The sequence below is a fragment of the Mizuhopecten yessoensis genome, unplaced genomic scaffold, assembly GCF_002113885.1.
Source record: "Mizuhopecten yessoensis strain PY_sf001 unplaced genomic scaffold, ASM211388v2 scaffold9541, whole genome shotgun sequence".
NCBI classification, from domain to species: domain Eukaryota; kingdom Metazoa; phylum Mollusca; class Bivalvia; order Pectinida; family Pectinidae; genus Mizuhopecten; species Mizuhopecten yessoensis.
Window position 1 is genome coordinate 409889 of NW_018408099.1, and position 9651 is coordinate 419539.

Sequence of the window (9651 nt, forward strand, 5' to 3'; positions counted from 1 at the left end):
TCAAGATTCAATTAAAACTTTGTTTACCTTGTCCTCCATGTTAGATAAAAAGCCGGACGGTTTAAGATTCGCGATGCACACGAGAGTACTATATACGTGTGTGAAAAAGGGTTGGAGGAATGAAACACTGCTGGGGTTGGTCAACCCGAATATAGTTTATAAAAGGCGTTTGAAAAAATACAATCAAATCATCTCTATATTTGTAACTAAATCTGTGTCGCTTTACGTAAAGCAGCAACGGCTAAATCATGAGACATTTGCAGTTTTGATACAAATAAACTTTTATATTTTGATTTCTATTCGCAGACAATATTCCGCATTATGTAATTTTCTTGATAGATACAATAACACGTATTTTATTGTGTATTATATGGTAAACTAGTAATCGTGCAAAATAATCAGGAACTGCTTGAATACTATAAAAAAAATAGCACCTCCATACCTGAGGCACGTGTCAACGTCGTAGCTGTTGGTTTGTGTACTGGACACGTCGATTAATACCGATAGAAACCGGTATGTACCCTTTATGGAATACAATATAGCAGATAAGATTACATGCAATGACTTGTTTCTAAGCGGTTCCGGGACTTACCACATAACTGCTAATCAGGGACGAGATCACCATTCCAGATTTCCAATTTTGTGGATACATTTGGACTGAATCACGTCAAGTTACGTCATGTTAAACAACCAAAAAAGTCTCTGCTAATATTCCTCAGGTTCATATTTTTCTCTAGTTATCGATGTTGAATTCGAATTATACTTCGATATTCTCTATCTCTTTTCTATACCTCAGCGGATTGAAACATCGTTATTATATATTATAGTTCTAGAAATGTATAAGCTGTAGTATATCAATTCATAAAGAAAGCTCAATTGCTGTATTAATGTACCATTACTTCCTTTACCACCTATACCATGCTATATCATCTATACTTCCTATATCACCTATACCCTCTTACAGTAACTATATACGTCCTATACCACCTATACCCTTCTTCATCATCTATACTTCCTAAACCACATATACATTCCTTCATCACCTTTACGTCATAAACCACCTATACCCTCCTACATCACCTTTACTTCCTATATCACATATACCCTCCTACATCATCTATACACGCCATATACCACCAATACCCTCCAACATCACCTATACGTCATATACCACCTACATTTTGTATACCCTCCTATCTCACCTATACGTCCTATAGCCCATTTTCCCTCCTACTTCACCTTTACTTCCTATACCCCCTTTGCCCTCCTACATCATATTTACTTCCTATTCCATCTATACCCTCCTACATCACCTATACGTCCTTTACCATCTATACTCTTCTCCATCATCTATACCTCCTAAACAATCTATACCCTCCTAAACCATCTATACCCTCCTAAACCATCTATACCCTCCTAAACCATCTATACCTCCTAAACCATCTATACCTCCTAAACCATCTATACCCTCCTAAACAATCTATACCCTCCTAAACCATCTATACCTCCTAAACAATCTATACCCTCCTAAACCATCTATACCCTCCTAAACCATCTATACCCTCCTAAACAATCTATACCCTCCTAAACCATTTATACCCTCCTAAACAATCTATACCCTCCTAAACAATCTATACCTCCTAAACAATTTATACCCTCCTAAACCATCTATACCCTCCTAAACCATCTATACCCTCCTAAACAATCTATACCCTCCTAAACCATTTATACCCTCCTAAACAATCTATACCCTCCTAAACAATCTATACCCTCCAACAACAACTATACTTCCTTTATCGGCTTTACTTCATATACCACCTATACCTATCACATCACCTTTACTTCCTATACAACCTATACCCTCCTACATCACCTTCAGGCCCGGCCCCGGCCCGGCCCGGCCCCGGCCCTTTAAATTTAAAGGTGACGCGTATGTGCCTCCTAAGGTGTACCATTTTAACCAGATAGTTTAACAAATGTACCACTGTTGGTAATATGCACGCCCTTACATGAGTTAATCAGCGTGGACATTTCAGATATATCATTGTCTACACTAGTGAATTAGTCAACAATTATAGAACGCGAGACTATAAGCTAGTGGTCTTGGGTGTCGCACTGATTTGAACTTATCCGTTTGTTTAGCAACTTAGTGATGCCATGGGTAACTCATTAATTAAACAGACACGATGTTATGGTGTTTTTTGTTCTTTTGTACGACAAACTATTACATGAAGTACTGTACTGTAGGTACAATGTCTAAAGACTAGATATTGTGCGTCCCTACATTTATTTTTTGACGGTGGACCTCTCGTATCCCTCTTGCGGGAGGGACGCCAAACTAGGTAATAATGAACAAGCCCCCTGTGGATTCATACATTTGTCATCACCAAGTTGCCCCTATAATAATACCATCTGACTTCTAAAACACGCTGTTGATAGAGAATTTGAACCGAAACTTTAATTTTCTTTCCAGTACACAAAAAATGTCTTTGGGCCATACTTAAAATATGTTTTTTTCTTCTTGTTAATTAAACATAAAAACAATCCTCAGAACACGGGAAATCGCTTCTGAGACGTTCTAGAAAACACAATTGTTTGGGGGTAGATCCCACAAACCCCCCTTACGGGAGGGGGAAGACCCCCTCTCGTACCATCCCCCTCCTCACGCTACTCGCTCGGGGTGCTGCCATCGGCAGCACACCATTTACTATTGAGAAAAATTTCTCGGCCCCCCTTTTAAGGAAATCCTGGATCCGCCCCTGACCTTTACCTACTATACCACCTATACCCTACTACATCATCCATACCCTCTTACACCACCTATACCATCATACGTCACCTTAACTTCATATACCACTTATACCCTCCTACATCACCTATACTTCCTAATCCACCTATACCTTCCTACGTCATCTATACTTCCTATACCACCTATACCCTCCTACGTCATCTATACTTCCTATACCACCTATACCCTCCTACATCAACTAAACCTCCGACATCACATTCACTTCCTATACCACCTATACCCTCCTACGTCACCTTTACTTTCTATACCCTCCTACGTCACCTTCACTTTATTTTCCACCTATACCCTCCTACATCATCTTTACTTCATATACCAACTATACCCTCCTACGTCATATATAGTTCCTATACCACCTATACTTCCTATACCACCCATACTTCCTATACCACATATACCCTCCTACATCAGCTTTATTAACTATATCTTCATACTTCTCCTGTACTTTATATACCACCTATATCTTCCAACATCCCATTTTCTTCCTTTACCACATAAACCCTTCTATACCATCTATACTTCCTATACCACCTATGCCCTCCTATGTCATCTATACTTCATATATCACCTACACTTCCTATACCACCTATACGCTCCTACATCAGCTTTATTAACTATATCCTCCTACTTCACCTCTACTTCATATACCACCTATACCCTCCTACACCACCTATACATCCTATACCATCTATACTTCCTATACCACCTATATCCCCTACATCACATTGACTTCATATACCACCTATACCCTCCTATACCACCTATACTTCCTATATCATCTATACTTCCTATACCACCTATACCCTCCTAATTCATCTATACTTCCTATACCACCTATACCCTCCTACGTCATCTATACTTCCTATACCACTCATACCCTCCTATGTCATCTATACTTCATATACCACCTATACCCTCCTACATCATATTTACTTCATATACCACCTATACCCTTCTACACCATCTATACTTCCTTTACCACCTACACCCTTCTTCATCACCTACAAATGTCAACTGTCTTTACCATTTAAACCCCGCTGCATTTATTTAGTTATTTTATTTAAGTAATTATGTTCATTTATTCATTTCATTTTATTGATTTATTAATTAATTTGTTTTCTTTATTCAATTCAATTACTTTTATTTCAGTTTCTTGATTTATTACATAATTTGTTTAATTTATTCAATTTAATTATTTATTGATATTTTTTTTCATTTGTGGCTGTTTTTGCCATTTGTGGTTTAACTATAATCACATCCTTCTTTCCAAATGATATTTTTTTTCATTTGTGGCGGTTTTTGCCATTTGTGGTTTAACCATAATCACGTCCTTCTTTCCATCAACCCATGCGTGCAGTGATGGAAGTATTTGTAGATTTAGTTGAATTCAATTCATATATTCATATGAACAGAATGATATAAGTATGAAAATTAAATATCTAGAATATACGAATAACTAATTACTCAATCATTTTCTACTTATAATTTCACTGGCCAGTTAAGGTACGTGTATAGACATACATCCATCAATCAGCACACGACGCAGTCCAAATATCGAATATAGATATAAGTCATTGCTAAACTTCCAACCGATTGTTTCATGTATTTATCTATTTTATTTGTATATTTATTTTCTTTTTAATTTGCAAGCTTTATTATACATATAACTATTTTTTATATAAAAACATTTCAGCACTCACATATTCTTAAAATAACCTGGACATAGTCATCGATCGTTCATTCAACGCTAAATTTAAAACGTACATCAAACGGTCAACGCAAACGCAACGGAAACGCAACGGAAACGCAACGCACGTTTGGTAAAGAAAAACGGTCCAGTGTCTGTACGTATAAAACCATTCTCTCTTAGTACATGTATGCTTTTTTACTTGACAGGGACTTACATGATTGCGGGATGAAGAATACTGATGGAAGGCATTTTGTAGTCAATTGATACAGTCAATTTGTTATTTAAAACATACATCTTTATAATTACCAATAGTTACCCTTAATAGTTACCCTTTAGAAATATCTAGTCTCTGGCACACTATTGCTGCAATAGCGCCGAAATATTGCGGCGATATCGTAGCGTGTTCAGATTTCTTATGTAAATTTGGTTTCTGGTGATATCGGCAGAATGTTCTGACACACTTACGGCGAGCACGTTTTGGTGAACTTGTGGCGATATCGCCAGAGTATTCTGGTGCATTTCCGGCGACATAGCCAGAATGTTCTGGTGAACTTAGACGATATTGAAACAGCGTTGTGAAGTCCTTAATAGAAGGTAATATAATGTATAATTATGGACAATTTTTTAAGAAACAGTTCTGTCACATTTACCCACATTTCCATCTTTGACCTCAGTTAACCACATGGGGCCTGTTCGTTTATGCGGAACAACCGGTTTGTCCGTTTATAAATGTAACAATTTCGAGTATAAATCCTGCCGGACCTGCAAATGATGATGCAGACCTTGCAAGGCTTTGTCAAGACTAGCCTGAAAGCAGCATCAGATTGAACAACTGCGGTCCGACCGGTAAAACCGTTGAAACGAAAACGGCCCTAGTCGAGTGGGAGTGAACCCGTCCATCATTTTGGCGTACAGATACACCTTTTCTCTTACACTGGACAGATTTATCCTTACTTTTACCGGTGTGAGATTTCCTTGTCTCACCCTAGGGTTGAGATAAGCTACACGTGCTCTTTGCACGTTCTCCACAATAAACCTGACGTCACTGATGTGACCCGGAAGAAGAACTACTTTTATGAGGTAACACACATACACAAGTTCGTCTGCTCTATGATTCGTCTTCCACTTGGACAGGAACAACAGGGTAAGAGAAAAATAATCATTCACCCCCTTGGGGATGAGATAGGGGGATCTCGACCTTCGGGAAAGATTCTTAAGTTGCCAAACACAAAGTCGGCAAAGCCTCGTGTTTGGCAACTTAAGATTCTTCCACCCTCGGGTTGAGATCCCCCTATCTCACCCCCAAGGGGAGAAAGAATTTATTAAGTCTTTTGAATTATTTTTTTACGCCGTGTTTAGACATAAACTACCACAAAAGTGTTTTCTCACTACATTTATTCAAACTTTTTGTACTAATTCACTTGACCTCATGTATTCGAGATGATATTTTAACAATAATTAGCTTCGGCTTGAAGCTAACCGATGGATTATGCAATTACAGCAGCATGTTTATGTATTCTGTATTGTATCATTGTGGTGTTGCAACACAATTCTTTGGTTTTAACTCGATTAATCATTTTCCACTCCAGCTTCCCATCCTCGATATCCAGGGATTACGCTCACTTTCGCTCTCTCTGCACCCCTTGAATATTTCATAGCGAATTGAAGGCTCGGTGTGCGCCACCTTGTTGATGAGACAAGAAGACTAGATCGATCCTTTGATGTACATCAAAAGAATCTCGCGGTCGCGTAACGATAAAACATTAACAGGTTTTGAGGTCGGGCGTGTTTCCTTTGTAATCTTTAAAGCGATTGGTCAGTTCTTTTTACCTGAGACCAATCAAACAACTATCTTAGTGCCTTCAATTTTGCTATGTATTGGTTATATCATAGGAACCGAGCAATATGTCAGTTATTGTACGCGTAGCGCGAGAGATGTAAGCTCCGCCTCTCGAGGGCGAGTGACATATTGCCAGGCCTATGATGTAAATGACTTGTCGCATAAAGTGTCACGTAACAATTTAAAGAGAAAATTTGGTTATTATCAAAAAAAACCTTTGCAGCATGTCGGACTTCGTCTAAAACTTAAGGTCATAGGAGTGTATTGATAAACGGAAATATAGGAAGTACATCCCTAGTTGAAAATCCAATGTAGGGAGACAGTATCACAATTTCCGCATATTCTAATGTTTAATATTAAACTGATGAATATTGTATGTGTATTATTGACAGAACAGTGTGTTCTCTCAATTTAAAGAATTTCAAAGCAATGCAGGAATTAATTCAGGTGGGTTTTTTTTATCAATGAGCCACATGTGTCCATTTTTCTGTACTTCAGGAAACCGGCTACCTATTTCACTACTGTGAAGTTTTTCAAGAAAGATAACTCTTACCTGCAATTACTATGTGTATATGGTATTATTATAAAATGTCAATTTTTGATCCTTTATAGATAATTCATTTCACATAAATTCAGCATTTTTTAAGTTGATATACATTAATGCAATACTAATCTATGGCAGTATCATTTTTATTGACATTATTTTGCAAAAAAATGTGTCTTTCATGTTTTTTTTCAAAAGTCACCCTTTTTACATAAATTTCCATTTATAATCCTTAACATTATGACAACCTATATATTTTTTGTGGCAGAAAATTTTCTTTACTTTGAAGAAATTCTACTGAGAAATGGTGACACAATCCTATTACCTTAAGGCCAAGTTTGGCACACGATGACTTTAACGACCTGTCTCAGTTAATGATTCGCATTGAAAGTGACCCAGAAAACCTCACTGAAACAGTGTTAGAAGACCTTACTCCTGCCGATTACGGAATGTGACAATTTGTTTTTTCTCTGCGATTAAACTCGTTAAAAGCCGCTTCCCTGATCCCGCTGGAAGGAGAAAATGGTATAAATGGAGGGCGCTAAATGTCAAAATGGTCATAGTAAGCCTACTAATGTGAATATTAACATGCCTACAGAAAAGTACAAGGTTCCATCAATCTAATTAAAATTATATCTTCACATCACTCCCGTTTACTGATATGTCGCGTTCAAGGCGACATATCAGTAAACGGGAGCGATGTGAAGATATGATTTTAATTAGATTGAGGTTCCATTTGCTGATATTTCTAATATGGCCAGAAATGTGTTTCAAAATTGCCATTTGTCTTTTAATTACAAGACGGACTAATTCATGCTAAAAGTTGTAAGTTACAAAACGGAAAAAAAATAAACCGCGGAACCTTGAAAGGTGAAATTTGTTTTATAATTTGCAACAATGTTGCTGAATAAAATGTGTTTGAACTTCCCATATTTGTAATTTTAGTTATTTCTCACGGTGTCGAAATCCTATTAACATTCACTAATTGGCCACGTTAAACTCTCATTGGCTGACCAATGAGAATGGAGAATTATATTGATTCAGCATAGGGGAGGAGACTCACTAAACCATATGGTATTAGTAAAACTGTGTAAAATAAGTTGGTTATACCATAGCTAGATCAAAGGGGAAATGACACGTATATGCAGGGGCGGGTCCAGGTGCGGGCGTAATAGGTCCTTTTCAAAAAAAAAAAAAAACACCGTAATCTGCTAATATTGTATTGAATATGGCAATTTATCATATTCATTAATTAAACACATAAACACCCTGACACTTTAACTATAAAATATATATGCTCCTGGTCAGGAACCGTTACATTAGTGCATTTCACAGTTATTTTATTTTTTTAGCGTAAAAAAAGGTCCAATTTTTTTTAGACTCGCTCCGCTCGCCGAAAGATTTCATTCTACGCCCCCTCTTTCAAATATCCTAGAAACGCCCCTGATATGCGACAAGACACATTCCAGGCGTGTGGAGAGCAAAAGTGAGCGTAACCCTTAGATATCGAGATGCCCATTCGTGAAATCTGATTTTTATCGAGAAAACAAGCAATCGTGTTTCTCTACCACAAGGGCCAAATTCTATATTATTAGTGTATAAATGGTTATTGAATATTGATCAGAACATAAATGAATAATGCATATACAATCTACAACATAATGCTGTTCTTTTTAGCTGAGAATGCACGGAGTATAAGACTTTAAAATCAGAAACGTTATTCAAGATAAATCCTTGCATTAATATAATACATTATATTTGCTTCATGTAAAACGGTAAGGAAATGTCCAACGGGGCCAGAGTTGGGATTCGAACACGGCATCTATGAACTCTAGACAGAGTTTCTGACCACCTTCGCTCTGATTTTTTTATTTCCCTTGTCACGTGCGATCGACCCAGTCCAGTTTCTCTGCATTTCTCTCGCCTCCAACAAAGTCCCCTAACACACACGAGACCATACATCCTTTTTGGAATATTAAGTTGGATGCTCAATTTAACAGGAAGAAAAATGCAACGGCCAGACCAGGATTCGAATGTAAGAAACGTACGTATGGTTTATAAGTTGTACTTGGAATTTAATATGTAAATGTAAGTTTAAGTGAACCCATATTAAAAATACTTCCCGATTGCTTTAAAAACATTTGTAAGCAAGAACAGACGTGCTCAGTGTGTATGTTATACAAGTATGAGATGTTTTAATGGACGGCGTTTCATAGAATGTCGGAAAATTCGGTCAATAGAGGCGCTGAATTATATCTGTGCATACACGATGTATCTGTATATACTGAAAATACAATAAGATAGCCTTTAAAAAAAACACCTTGTAAACGCAAAACAGCATTGTACACTATACCCTCTACTGTAACACATATAAGTACGTTAACGTACGCTCCCTTTCACACACCCGCTACACGGTTTCCTAGCTATACAGGTCAACTACGGATTGTGTAAAACGTTATAGCTGACGAATAATCTTTTTTATATTGCAGCACTCATGTTTTTTTGTGTGTGTGTGGGGGGGGGATCTAACCATGCCCTTTGCCTAAACAACATGGTCCAGTACATGTTTTTTATATATATATTTGTCTTTGCATAATCCTGAGTTTCTGACTTGTTTCTAGCACAAGGAATTATAGCCAAAATTGTGTGAAAATGATAACACAATTTGTGCAAAAACAATGCACACATTCACCAAGTCATAACTCCCCTTTGGCTCCATCAAAGGGCTTACATCACTAACACTTGCTGCCAAACCCTCAGAAATAGGAGTG